The following is a 14,537-nucleotide window of genomic DNA, read 5'->3' on the forward strand; positions in this document are numbered from 1 at the left end:
CTGCAATAGTCATAAGTGTGAGGACCAGTTGTAAATAACTTTTTCAATACCATTGTAATTTTGAATGGTCATTTAATGTGTAGACCGTATTTTGCAAACTGCAGTACACCAAAGAAGAAATTTTAGAATAAAGTATATATCACACCAAATTCCATTACCTTAGGGAAAATAGAAAAATGTAAATAGAATGCATTTGTTTGGAGAAATGAGCATAAATCAGGGGTGAAATCCAGCAGTTTCTGACAGGTTCTGGAGAATAGGTAGCAGAAATTTTGAGCAGTTCGGAGAACTGGCAGTGGAAATTTTGAGTAGTTTGAAGAACCGGCAAATATCACCTCTGGCTGGCCCTAGTGTGGAGTGGGAATGGGGATTTTGCAGTATCCTTCCCCTGCCACACCCACCAAGCCACACCCACAGAACCAGTAGTAAAAAAAATGGATTTCATCCCTAGCATAAATATATATAGGATAGGATAGGATAGGATAGGATAAGATAGGATAGGATAGGATAGGATAGGATAACAGAGTTGGAAGGGACCTTGGAGATCTTCTAGTCCAGCAATCAGCAACTGGTGGTCCGTGGACCATTGGTGGTCTGCGAGAAAATTTTGGTGGTCCGCAGAAAAAGTATTTGTATTTTTTATATTGCACTAAATACTATTTATCTTTTAAAAAAATTCATATTAATGGTCCGTGGAATTTAAAATTATGAATTTAGTGGTCCCTGAGGTCCGAAAGGTTGGTGACCCCTGTTCTAGTCCAACCCCCTGCTTAGGCAGAAAACCCTACACCACTTCAGACAAATGGTTATCTAACATCTTCTTAAAAACTTCCAGTATTGGACCATTCACAACTTCTGGAGGCAAGTTGTTCCACTGATTAATTGTTCTAACTGTCAGGAAATTTCTAAGTTTTAGGCTGCTTCTCTCCTTAATTAGTTTCCACCCATTGCTTCTTGTCCTACCCTCAGGTGCTTTGGAGAATTGTTTGACTCCCTCTTCTTTGTGGCAGCCCCTGAGATATTGGAAGACTGCTATCATGTCACCCTTAGTCCTCATTTTCATTAAACTAGACATACCCATTTCCTGCTTTTAAACTTAAAAAACCTCAAGCAAGTAGAAGAGTGGGGCAAAATTACAATGGAAAAAACAAGATATTGAGAGAAACTGAAATTGCCAGATTTATAAAAATGAGAAACAGAGAGAAGCGGAAATTGACTGATCCATCCATCCCCGTTATTATTCAGTCACAAATTTGGGAAACTTAAAATGGCAAAAATCTGCTTAGAATATGGTCAGTTACTGCAAACAACTAGTTCTCAGTTAGTTGTGATACCCTAATTCCTGTTTGTCTTCTCTGAAATATGAATACATCTAGTTTTAACTGCTCTGTTTCTGTGAAAACAAGAATAGTGTTCTACAAAACATCCACAGCTATGAATACAATGAAGTTTTATGTGTCAGGAATATCACTTAGGTTTACACAATGCTATTTAATAATACTATTTATTCTCAAATGAAAATGTTATCATCTGCATGATTGTCATACCCAAATCCTGAGAACAAACACTCAGAAGAATTTTCATTAGAAGAAATTCATTCTAGGCCTTTTGTCTCTCAGTATCTTTGCTCAGCGTAAACCACAATAGATATGGCTTCTTCTCTATTATGCTGTTATTATAACATCTTACATCTGATAAAGTCAAAGGGAACATGGAAATATTCCAGATTCAATCACATGCATCATTCATGCTTGGAAAATTAATAGGTTAGTGATCTGGGAAACTCTGACATTTCTGGCACTGGAAGATGTTGTTCCCAGGAAGCGATAGTTGACTATATCAGGAGAAAACTTATGCAGAGTAAAATTTCCAATATATTGATGTGAAATATCATAATCACTGAATCAAACAAGCATTCTAGTGCATTTAAAATAAAATGGAATCCTTTTTGTTTGATTCTTAGACCCACAGGGATCTATTGTGGGAATGAGGCCATGTGGGAATGACGGAAATGTTTTAACTGTTTTTCAGAAAGTTTTAGAGACCTTCCTTCCTTCCTTCCTTCCTTCCTTCCTTCCTTCCTTCCTTCCTTCCTTCCTTCCTTCCTTCCTTCCTTCTTCCAACTATCTACTTACCTAAAGTCTATTTTAACCTTTATATTATTTTTGTCAGGTGCAAAAAATCAGGAGCTAAGATAGCGTTCAAAAGCATACAAGTTTATTTCATGCTACCTATATACAATAATATGATTTACTTAGGGCCAAGGAAAATTAACACCAGAAAAGGGTCAATGGATTTCAAGGAATGCTGGACTTACTCTAGGTCACTCACAGAGATGTAGAGACTCCAAATGGATGATGCAGGTGACCCTGCCCTCAGACTCAGCCTGATTATCTCCTACATCTTTCATATGTTTATGACCTCAAAAAGGTGGGTTCCAGAAAATCTAGAGAAATAAGCCAGGAATTTGGAGTTAGAACCATTTATATTTTGAAATTTTAAAAAAGATAATAAAATTTCTGCAAATAGAATAAATTGCATTTTGCATGCTTCCTCTGTGAAGATTATTGCATTTCATTCTATAATAATAATAATAATAATAATAATAATAATAATAATAATAATAATAATAATAATAATAATAATAATAATAATAATAATAATATCAGAGTTGGAAGGGTCCTTGGAGGTCTTCTAGTCCAATCCCCTGCCCAGGTAGGAAACCCTACACCATTTCAGACAAATGGCTATCCAACATTTTCTTTAAAAATTCCAGTGTTGGAGCATTCACAACTTCTGCAGGCAAGTTGTTCCACTGATTAATTGTTCTAACTTGTCAGGAAATTTCTCCTTAGTTCTAGGTTGCTTCTCTCCTTGATTAGTTTCCACCCATTGCTTCTTGTTCTACCCTCAGGTGCTTTGGAGAATAGTTTGAATCCCTCTTCTGGGTAGCTCCAGCCTTTAGATGTGAGTATGTGTCCATAAGAGATGTCGTTACAAATTTATTGGAAGAGAAGAAAGGGAAAAAGATAAATGAATTCTATATTATGCAGCATTTACACTGCATAATGCTGTGCCAGGCACTGTGTCAACTGACAAATTATAGCAGAATAAGGATAAGGATTTTAGAGCTAGGCTCTTTCAGATTTTGTTTATTTGTATGTGTGTGTTTAACACTACACGTACATCTTTCATACTTGGATAAAATTAGATTATATTCCCAATAAATTCTGCACTGATCTTCTCATCCTGGAGCAATCCAGGTTGAATGGAGATTGTGGGAAAAAAGGTAGCTGCACTCAGAAAGGCCAAATCATTCATGAAGCCTCAGGTTATCCTGACTCCATTTGGGTGGCTTCTGCCTAGCCAAGCTACAGATTTACCTTATTAAAGAAATAGCTGATGCACAACTATCATTAGGAGTCAATATTGTTGTTAAGATAAGAGAAACCAAGCAATGTCCTCTCCCATATTTACTAAGCCACAGTCACCATGAGTCCATCAATTGTGGTACCGCCTAAACACCTACCTTCTTATTTTACATTGTTGCTTACCTAAGCACAACTTACACTTCAGCCCCTACATTTCCTCACAAGATCAATGCACCACCTCCCTATTGCAGTGGTTCTTACATTGCAAATCTTCCTGCAATCTTCTACCTATTTGTGTGTTGCAAAGGCTTAATAGCTAGTTATTGCCACATTCACCTCCCCTGAGATGCTTCCTTATAACTGGAAGGAAGGTTTCATGAAGCCAAATCAGTTCAGTGAATTGGATGGGGGCAATTCTACAAGGATTTCAGTTGGAGCTACATACCTGCATTTCACTGAATTTTTTAGAGCTATCCAGGTATCACCTTTGTACAGTATACACAGATGCGCACAGGCACACACAGAGACACATACATGCACACTATATCAGTACACTCATTCCAACACTGGTTTGCCAGGTGTAAGATTTGTTTCTTACAGCCAGTTTGATGTAGTAGCTAAGATGTCAGGCTACGAACACCTGGCCTTGTACCAGTCACTCTCCCCTAGCCTTAGGAAGCAGGCAGTGGCAAACCACTTCTAAACAACCTTGTCAAGAAAACTTCAGGGACTTGTATGGTATCTAAGAATGAATGAGTGAGTGAATGAATCAAATGTATGCAAAGATCAAGAGGAAGATAAATATTATTGTTAATGGACTATATTGCAGTAGATATTTAGATACACTGCAATTGTTTTTGGATTTTAACTCCTATTATCAGTAGCTAGCATAGGCAGGTATAAGAAATATATTTTGTTGTATGGTGCACATCCTGCATCTGTCAGTCCTTCCTTACTGGTGTCTTTTCTTTTGTTCACACAGTAGCTTTATGGTTCTAAGAAGATATGCCTTCATTTAAGAAGGTGCCAATAGCACGTCTACACACCCATTCCAAGGCACTTTGTCACACCCTATTGGGGCCTTAACTCTCATGCGTATTATCCCATAACTACAACCCAGAAAAAAGACCCAGTGCCAACAGGTATGACACAGATGCCCACAGCTAATTCAAAACATTGTTTGGCTTTTTTATATGTGTGCAGAATTGCTGACATGTATAGGCATGTATTGTATATCTTTTGTCGGCCTGCATACATGTAGGATTACCATCGTGGAACTTTCAAAAAATAAAACACTTTGGAAAGGTAATTTTTATTTTATGTATTGTTGAGAGCAGAACACTAGAAATGTTTTTACTTTTGTATTCATAACCTGCCTTTTCTTGGAGAGTTCAAGGTGAATTATATGAAAGCTATGACCAACATATCTCTACAACAAGAACCCTGTAGGTTGAGCTGAGTAGGATGAGCAAAGGCACTGAGTAATCCCTGTTGTTAGATGGGGACTTAGTCTAGTTCTCCCTGGTCAAAGTCCAACACATGCACACTATCCTAAATGCACAGTTTTCCATACACTGTACTTAGACAGTTATACAATTCACCCATCCCACTCCTATTTTTGATGGTGCTCCTCATGAACATTCTCCTTTCTTCCTTCCCATCCCCCTGTTTTAATAAACTCCTCCTCCTCCTCCTCTTCCTCCTCCTCCTCCTCCTCCCATCTGTTCATTGCAAAAGGCCACACTGCTTGGCTCCATACATATACTACATTATAACATCCTAGTATCTCAGGAAGAATTTAATGTGTGTGAAAACTAAAGAAGTGGCAGTTGTTGACAGGTTGACAGGTAAGGAACACAGTAGCTGGGTCCAGGCAGAGGAGAAGGACCAAAGAAGATGAAAAGAAGCAATGATGGAGAGGGGAGGGGGAATGGAAAGACAGGACTAAGAGGGAAGGCACAGAGAAAGGTGTTCCAATAAGGAAAGAGGTCAGTGTGTTTCAGGTGCCATTCAACCTGTGGGGTCCATCATCCAGCACCATATCACCAAATCACTTATCTTTGCTATCCAAGTGGTTTTCCTGGCAATACATAGGAGTGGTTTATCATTACCTTCTCCCACACAGTAAGAAATTATGCTTTGATGTTGTTGAAGAGATCCTTCTTCTCATAATTGTGCTATGCAATATTTGTTTGCATGAACTGGACAGCAAAGATGATCTTCAATCCTTGGGTGACCCTGCTGGGAGTATATATTTATATTTTGGGCATTCTTCACTCATCACTTCCAAGAACAAATTTAATTACAATGAAGTAGTATAGTACAGAGGTCTCCAACCTTGGTCTATTTAAGACTTGTGGACTTCAACTCCCAGAGTTCCTCAGCCAGCTTTGCTGTCTGAGGGACTCTGGGAGTTGAAGTCCACAAGTCTTAAAGGGACCAAGGTTGGAGACCCCTGGTATAGTAGGATCATTTGGACATACTGAGTAATTTTAATTTGAAGAAGAAGTCACTGTGGGGAAATAGACTAGCACTATCTGAGTATCTTAAGGGCTACCATGTTAATAGGACAGATCACCATAGAAAAAATCTACACATGGGATTACAAAGAGTTGAGAGCAACAAAATGGCATACAGTAAAAAAAAAAAAAGCACATGTAGAAGAAAAAGCTAGGACAAAAAACAAATACATGGAAGAAGATTTCAGTTGGAAATCAGGGGAAGAAGTCTAACTAATTAGAGCTATCTTGGGAGATAGTGGACTTTTCTTATTAATGGTATTAGACAGAGGCTGAACCAACCATCTGTCAGGGGCACAGTGATAGTGGACTCCACTCCTGCTCTAGATTGGATTATTTCCAAGATACCTTTCATATTTAATGACTGGATACTAGTTCTGCATCTATCTAGTTTATATATATATATATATATATATATAATATACTGATACCCTCCAATCCATACATGCAGCAGACTGACATCCACCACGAAAATGTAGCACGACCACGACCACGAAGCCAAACAACAGCAATGCAGCTCACTAGCTCAAATCCCCCTGCAACTCAGACTAATCTGAGCACAACCAAGCCCCCACCCAAACAGGACACACCTCCAGCCAATCAGAGCACAAAAAACCCCCATCCAATCAGAGCACAGCCAAGTTCCCACCCAATCAGTTCAAACCCCCACTAGCAGTTAAAAGGGAGAAACAGTTGCAATCACACATTGCTCCTAGAAGCACAAAGCTGAAGCCTGAAGATGACGAATGAGACTTTGTCAAAACGTCGCCAAGACACTTCCAATTTTACGTGGGAGAAAACCCGAATAACCAAAGACCTACATATATACATATATATATATATATATATATATATATATATATATATATGTATGTATGTATGTATGTATGTATGTATGTATGTATGTATGTATGTAAAGGTAAAGGTTCCCCTTGCACATACGTGCTAGTCTTTGCCGACTCTAGAGGGCAGTGCTCATCTCCATTTCAAAGCTGAAGAGCCAGCGCTGTCCGAAGGCGTCTCCGTGGTCATGTGGCCGGCATGACTCAACACCAAAGGTGCACGGAACGCTGTTACCTTCCTACCAAGGTGGTCCCTATTTTTTCTACTTGCGTTTTTACGTGCTTTTGAAATATATTCATAGGTTTTCATGGGTATAGGTATGTGCCACGGGTATAGGTATATGCCAAGACACACACACACACACACACACACACACACACACACACACACACACACACACATAATATCTATATAACAGTGTAGAGTAGTAGATTGCCCTTGCCTTCTTCCAAGATAGTATTTTGAGTTTTAATGCTTGTAAACAACCCTGGAATTCCCAAGCAGTCACCCTTTTCAGCAAGCACTAACCACGCCAAGCTTGCTTAACTTCTGAAATCAAAAGACATAGGGCCAGAGTGAAATAGGCCAGACTGTACCTAACCGGCCTCTTGCCCTTCTTGTTTAAATTAATCCTTGTAATGGAGAACCTCACCATGCCATCATTACCATCATATAAACATCCTGTGGATTCTTTAAACAAGAAACTTTGTCTGATGTATGAGGTGTTATTGTTATTTGGCTGCAATATAGATGTACACATTGGAATTGGTAAAGGTAATTATAGAAGGCAGGTGTGTTACTCAAAACCAAGGCAGCAATGTAAGAGATAGGAATGTCACATTACTATGAAGAGCATTTGTGAGTATATTGCTCTGCATAATAATGTGACACACCTACATCTTACATTCCTAGGCCTCTGGCCTTACTTTGTAATAATGCTTGTTTTGGGTTCCTATAAGTGGCTATAGGTACAATCTAAACATGCATGATAATACTTGGGACTTCTGACAGAATGTGTTCTGGACCACAATAAATCCATTAGGAATCCATTGCTGTGCCAGTGGAGTTCTCTTCCTCTGTCAGAACTTTCTCCCCTTTGTCTTGCTTTACAGCTTCCAATCCAGTTCAGACCTGCTTTCCGTGGACTCCCAACCCTGCAGAGCAGATTGACCTCCATGGAGGGGCAATAGAACAAGGCAGGGATTTCATCAGCCTGATGGAAACAAGATATCAATTGCATTCCAACATGAATAGTTAAGTCTTATTACAGACACTTATTCCCTTTGAATCTATAGCAGGAGTCTCTAACCTTGGCAACTTTAAGCCTGGCGGACTTCAACTCCCAGAATTCTGGGAGTTGAAGTCCTCCAGACTTAAAGTTGCCAAGGTTGGAGACTCCTGATCTATAGGTTGTATAGTGCCATAAGAAACTGAGAAGAGTGTATAAAAAAGAATTCACACATCACATCAAACCTTGTTTCTTTAATTATGGTTCGTTGGCTAAACCTCAACAGTTAGTTTCACACATTACACTAATCTTGGAGCTCTATAATTTGTCTGTGCAGTCAGCCTTACCCACTTAAGACCACTCTTTCAGTGATTGTTCAAAGTTATGATGGTGCTGAATGAGTAGTACATACAACCTGCCTTGAAGTTCCAGCTGCTATAGTGCCCCTGTGGTCGTATGATTGTAATTTAGGCTCTTGGAAACCAGCATGCATTTATGATACTGGTGACAGTATCTGGTCCCATGGTCATGTGATCACCATTTGCAACCTTCCCTGCCAGCTTCCCATAAGCAAAGTCAATGAGGAAGCTGGCAGGGAAAGTTGAAAGTCATTTTGGTAAGCTCTACCCATCCACCTGGCCCTCTGCACACTGCATCACACCCTCCTTCCCTTGGTCTCTCTGTACTTCAGCCAACCCATGTCTTTCTTTCCTTAGTCTCCCTGTGCTCACACACACCTGTGCCTTCCCTCATGTGACCTCCTTCCCTAGGAGGGCCAGCACTGGTTGTGTATGTGTGGGATGGTGCTGCAAACAGGAGAAAAAGTAGGACATCTTGTGATCTTCCCTGCTGTCTCTCACATTTTACTTGTGGGAAGTTCGCAGGGAAGTTTATAAATGGAAATTACATGTTATTTGGTTGTTTCTATTGTTAATCTGTGATCATAAATAAGTTTAAAACCATGATATATGTGCTCATGCAACACAAAAACAAAACTCAATAAACCACATAAGTACAATGTATGACTTCAGTTCAGCAATGGATGATTCCGAAAATTCTCAAAAGGATTTTAGTAGCGTTGCTTGCATCTGCAGTATATACAATAAAAGCCCTTAATATTTGCTAATTTAGTTATATAGGAACTCTTATCATCCTTTGATACCATTGATTATCCTTTTATGCCCACACCAATATCCACTGAGATAGTTGTTAGTTTTTGTTATTGATCTAGTACTCTTACTAAAGTACAGACAACATTAAAGAGGTTTACTTAGAAGTAGATCTGTCTTCATAGATCAAACTTAGCAAAATTATGGTTCTCCAATTAAATTCAGCTTTAAAAAAATATCTAAAAAGACCTGAAATTTGTTTGAATTTATTTAAATTCTTTAACACACACCCTTTTGTTGTTTTAAAGGCTCTTTTTAAAAAATCTTCCTTGAGGAAAGTTTCTATTAAAATATTTCTTGGTCCATCTTAATTTTCTTTTTCTCCCTCTGCTGTTTCCCAATGTATTCCTCTGAAAAAATAAGGGAGAATAGCTCACAAATAGCTTTGGCACTGTATATTTCAAGTAAGAATATACCTGTGTTGACTGAGAATTTCCAGGTTCTCTGTTTGCTCCCAATTTAGTCAATGGTTAATTTTTTTTCTTTTGTCTTCCCCTTTTAAAAAAATTTAGCAGTGTTTTAAAATATCTTTCCACAGCCAGATATATGTGTCCAGTATCTATCCCACTTACAGTCTACTCTCTTCAATAGGTTGAACTGCACTCAGTTGGGATACTTTAGTAACACAGCCAACTTTCTTAAAATATCCTATTTTTTGCTCAAACATAAATCCTGGAAGAGACTGTGAACAAGAATGTTTCATTTCCCGCAACTGGAAAAGTTTTGACAAGTTCCAACTAAAGATCCCAAGCATCTTGGCAACAAAAGAGGACCAGTGATTGCCATCAATGCTTTGGCAGAGCCCCAAGAAACATAGAACAAAAATGCTTTGAACAAGCTGAGAGCTCAGGGTGTGTCCCCAGTTTTCAAGGTGTGCACTATGACTCATTGCATTATCATGTTGTACTGAGTGCACAACATGTTGTATGTGTAAAACCAAGCACTTGAGCTGTGGTTGTGGCTTCCAAATTTCTCCAGTTGCCATTTCCTATCACTACAGCTAAATGTTTTAATGGTATAATGTTGCTTTGCAAAATATCAGGAAACCAACCCTTCTAATTCCCAATTTAGGCACTGCCTATTTAAATCTCAGCTTCTCATGAGCCTGGGATAGGCTGGGATAGCCTCAAGTTGTTCTTTTTGATTATGTCTTGAATGTGAGTTTTCATTGTAATTTTTTGTTTGTTTGTTTACATTTATACCCCGCCCTTCTCCGAAGACTCAGGGCGGCTTACAATGTATAAGGCAATAGTCTCATTCTATTTGTATATTTTTACAAAGTCAACTTATTGCCCCCCCAACAATCTGGGTCCTCATTTTACCTACCTTATAAAGGATGGAAGGCTGAGTCAACCTTGGGCCGGGCTCGAACCTGCAGTAATTGCAGGCTTTGTGTTCTTAATAACAGGCTTTACCAGCCTGCGCTATTCACCGGCCCTTCATACTAATGAATTAGTATCCTTTCCAAAGTGAAAAATACGATAGAATTTAAATAGGCTAATATTTAAAACTCCTGCAATCCACCTCAATATTTTAAAAGTCTAGCACTTCTAATTTTCCAGCTCCTTTTTTTTATAAATCTGCAGATTTGCATGGTTGCATAAGTATGCATGTTGAAAGAATGATATCTGCCTCTCATAAAGTACTAGGAAAAGATAAAGATCAGGGCTGTCAAACTCCTAGCCCGCAGGCCAGATGACCACACCCGCTGGCCACACCCACACCCAGTTTAGCAAAGGGGAAAAAATCCCAATACATCACATGACGCTGCCTTGATGATGTGAGTTTGACAACCTTGATATAGAGGAATAAGTGTTGTCGATAAATGATAATGTTTACTGCCCAATGCATCAAAATACCCTAAACTGGAGAGGGCTGAACTATTTGATTATTCCTTTCTAACGTCAAAGCAATCTTTTAATTAAAAATTTTGAATGCAAAAACTCTTTACCTCAAAACTTTATGTTTTTCTGTTAATGGAGAAAGATCTTACTGCAAACTAGATATGTTGGATCACTGCTCATAAAAATCAATGAAACTAGTTGTTGTGAAAACCTACTATTTAAACCAATCTTGGTATAGCTGCCTTGGGCTGAACTCTTGCTAAGAAGGTCCATTTGAAACTTGGATGGAAGACACCCAGAAATATTTTTTTAAAAAAATATAAGTATTCAGAAGAAAGTTGTCTGTATTGTTACAATACGTTTGTATTGTTAACAAAAGAACCTTACAGTATATGGATGCATCCATAGAGTCACCAGTTTTCTTCAGCTCAAACTTTCTTGAAGTTTGGCGCTAGAGATAATATGATGTACCTGCTAAGCTTCTCCCTTCAGTGCAGCTAATAGTAAATCTCTTAGCTTTATTGGTTACCTTATTGATCCAGGAATTTTATGGATTTTCCTCACAATATATCATAGCATAGCTATTGAATCATTTTCATTCCCAAGCCAGACACCTTCTCTGTTTTCTCAAAAAGAACAAAGCCCCCCAACTAATAAAAAAGAGGACAAATTGTGGGAAAAATAACTGAGCATCTAAAACAGCAAAAAACAACAGAATAAAGTTACTTACATTGAAGCTGGTTCCAAAGAAACAGAATATACAAGTATTAAAAGATGCCTGAACTATAAAATCAAATATAAGCAGCACCTCACTGCAAGAAACAAATCAACTAATGCACATCATTGATGCAGTTATAACTGGATACTTAGGTGCAAAATCAACAAAGATGAAAGTAAAGCCAAAGAGCATACCACCAAAATGGAAGATTAGGCTGAAAAATAAGATCAGTATGCTTAAATTAGATGCAATCCCCAAAACATCTGAAAACCACTTGAATAACATCAGCATTGAATAAATCACCATCAGTCAATTGCAAAAAGCAGCAATATTTGCCTATCACAGGTCCTTGGGAAGGACATAATGAAAATGCTGAATCCAGTCTAAACATCTGGCTATCTGTGTAATGAATCAATAATAATTTAGAATAATTTAGAAAGAGATATGGAGGTGGTAACAAAGAAAAACTCCCAATCTAAAAGGGGACATCATTCATAATTTATTTTCATGGGAAAAGAGCAACACCTTCAAGGGCCTTGCAAGTATCATCAGAATGGAGGCCATTTGTATCTGGGGAATGGGAGAAAGTTAGAAAGAACTTTCACTTCTCTGAAACTTTCTTTGGGATGGTGTCAGCTTCAACTGCAACAATACACGAGCACACAATAGATATAAACTTAAGGTAAACCGTTCCAAACTCAATTGCAGAAAATATGACTTCAACAAGAAAGTGGTCAATGCCTGGAATGCACTACCTGACTTTGTGGTTTCATGCCAAACCCCCAAAATTTTAACCTAAGACTGTCTACTGTTGACCTCACCCTATTCCTAAGAGGTCTATAAGGGGCGTGCATAAGCACACCAACATTCCGTCCCTATCCTAATGTCCCCATTTATTCATATCCATTTTCTGTATTCATAATCATGTTTATACTTATATCTCAGGGGTGAAATGCTCCTGGTTCAGACCAGATTAGTGATGGTGGTGGGTGGTTCAGAGAACCAGTAGCAAAAATCCCTTCCAGCCCCCATGCCCAGTTGAGCTGCTCAATCATCGGAGTTTTTTTTTTAAAAAACTTTTAAAAGCATTTTTTCTTCAGCAAAAAAAATGTTTTTAAAAGTAAAAAAAAGAGCCTCTGATGATTGGGCGGCTCAGCTGGGATCATCAGAGCCTTTTAAAAGCATTTTTTTGCAACCTTTTCGGCTGAAGAGCTTGTAGAAAAAATGCTTTTAAAAGGCTCCTCTGACAATCCCAGCTGAGTTGCCTGATCATCAGATGCTTTTTTTTCTTTTAAAGGCAAAAAAAAAATGCTTTTAAAAGAAAGCAAAAGCCTCTGATGATCAGGCAACTCAGCTGGGATTGCCAGAGCCTTTTAAAAGCATTTTTCTACAACCTCTTTGGCTGAAGAGGTTGTAGAAAAAATGCTTTTAAAAGTAAAAAAAAAAAGTTGGCCACACCCACCCAATTATATTACCTTCCCACCAAACCACGCCCACAGAACCGATAGTAACAAATTTTATATTTCACCACTGTTATATCTGTTATCTTATTCATGCTTGGCAAATAAATAAAATAATTAAAAATAAATAGATGCCATTGTGTAACTGAAGGAACCCAGATCAAGTCAATCCTTCCAGATCAAATTGGTCCAGCAAATACTATGGGAGATAAGTGGTCCCTCAAGTAACAAAACTCTATGTCATGCAGGTATATTACTTCTTTCATACCTATAATTGAAGCTGCTTACTTAGCCATATTCCTGAAGTTTCAGCAGTTAGTTATTATATATTGTGGCTCTGTTTCTGAGAGAAAAGAATTGCAAAATGTGGTATAAAGTCTGACAAGCACCTATAACTATCTCATTGTAGATCTTGAAAGTGCAGGAAGGAAGTTCAAAATTTAAACACTCAGGTCAAGTTCCATGGAAGAATATGAGAGCTGAAAGAAGAATTCTACAGATAAATTGTGGAAGATAAATGCTGGACATAGGTGAAATTATTTTTGGAATTATTCTGGATGAAAAAATGGTTTGCACCTCACAAACTATCCAAAAGAACATTTGCCTGAAATATGCTAGGAGTTTTAAATTGTATCTTGGGTGAATTGAACATGAAGCTTCCAAAGTATGAACTTCAGATACTATAGACTCAGACTCATAAATAAACTTCAGGTTCATAAATAAACTTCACATTCATAAATAAAGACACATAACCTTAAATATAAATGCCTGCAGCTATTTCTTCTTTCAAATATTTCTTTCTGTTTATCTTTTAACTTTGTGGAGGGTTTTTTGAAAATCAACATACTTTCTCTCTCTCTCTCTCTCTCTCTCTCTCTGACAAATAAATAAAAGCAGTATTGATTACTTGTATTACTTGCATCTCTTCAACCAAGTAAAAGATAACTTACTCTCCAAAAGCAAATTGCAGATCTTCGAAAAAGTAGAAAATAATAACATTGGACTTCGATCTGTGATGAGCTACAGAAATAACAGAAACTCTAGAAGAAATAGTACTCAAGTTCTTGATTCTTGAGTTGTAGTTGAACACAAATCTTGAACTTCAGAAAAGTGATTTTCAATAACCCTAGAGAAAAAAATGACCAGGATTCTACAGCAAGAAAAACTAATTTGAAAAGGAGTTCAAGAGGAGGAGTTCTACTGAAAAAATAATTCCAGTGAATAAAAATGGAATAAATCAGAGTGATTGAAGGAAGGTTAGTGAAGATGTAAAACGAGACCTATCTCAAAAAGAGGGACTGATCACCAAAGAATTGTATACCCTGGAATTGTAAAGATGATATCAAAAGGAATAAAGCTCAGAATGAACATTGAGGTTGGCAAAT

The 14,537-nt window shown here is 37.9% G+C and overlaps 1 long non-coding RNA gene across 5 annotated transcripts in view; it reads right to left on the reverse strand.

The window, feature by feature from the left end:
- The window catches only part of LOC131195432 (uncharacterized), a 100,902-nt gene that overhangs the window by 79,334 nt on the left and 7,031 nt on the right, over positions 1-14,537 (reverse strand). For 2 of the 5 annotated variants that reach the window (XR_009154442.1, XR_009154438.1), the window contains exons 1-2: positions 3,555-3,642; positions 2,318-2,446 (exon numbers count right to left, since the gene is read on the reverse strand). This is a non-coding gene — a long non-coding RNA (uncharacterized LOC131195432). Of the gene's footprint in view, positions 1-2,317; positions 2,447-3,383; positions 3,478-3,554; positions 3,647-14,537 lie in introns of those variants that run through there. The other 3 variants (XR_009154439.1, XR_009154441.1, XR_009154440.1) reach the window with 3 other exon arrangements.

Source organism: Ahaetulla prasina, chromosome 3 (assembly GCF_028640845.1).
Source record: "Ahaetulla prasina isolate Xishuangbanna chromosome 3, ASM2864084v1, whole genome shotgun sequence".
NCBI lineage: Eukaryota > Metazoa > Chordata > Lepidosauria > Squamata > Colubridae > Ahaetulla > Ahaetulla prasina.